Raw genomic sequence first — 472 nt, 5'->3', positions numbered from 1 at the left:
CCAAGCTGGCTGACAGCAGGGAGGACTGGGAAGCACCCGTACTGGGAACTGGAGGAAGACTGGAAGAATGGCTGAGCGCTGGTGGGACTGGGAATGGCTGGCGCTGGGAGGTGGGAGAAGGGGAAGCAGCTGGTGCCGGGGACTGGAGCAAGGGAAACTGGATTCAACTGGTGCTGAAAATTGGGGGAGTTGTTACAAACTGAGCACAGCCGGCGTGGGAAATGGGGAGAAAGGATAAAACTGGGGACAGCCGGTGCTGGGAGAACTGGGCAAAGCCAGTGGTGGGGAAACTGGGGGTGGGGGGTGTCCTCTGGTGCCGCAGGGCTCTGTGTCTGGGATGCCTCGGGGTTCGGGGGTACCCTAGGCGATGGTGTTTTGGGTGACCTAGGACTCTGTATTTGGGTCCCCTGAGCCCAGAGTTTGGGGTGCTTCAGGTTCGTGTGCCGCCTGGGGCTCCTGCATTCGGGGTACG

The sequence above is a fragment of the Cariama cristata genome, unplaced genomic scaffold (assembly GCF_000690535.1).
Source record: "Cariama cristata isolate BGI_N322 unplaced genomic scaffold, ASM69053v1 scaffold30540, whole genome shotgun sequence".
Classification (NCBI taxonomy): Eukaryota; Metazoa; Chordata; class Aves; order Cariamiformes; family Cariamidae; genus Cariama; species Cariama cristata.
Note: the sequence above shows the minus strand (reverse complement) of the source record.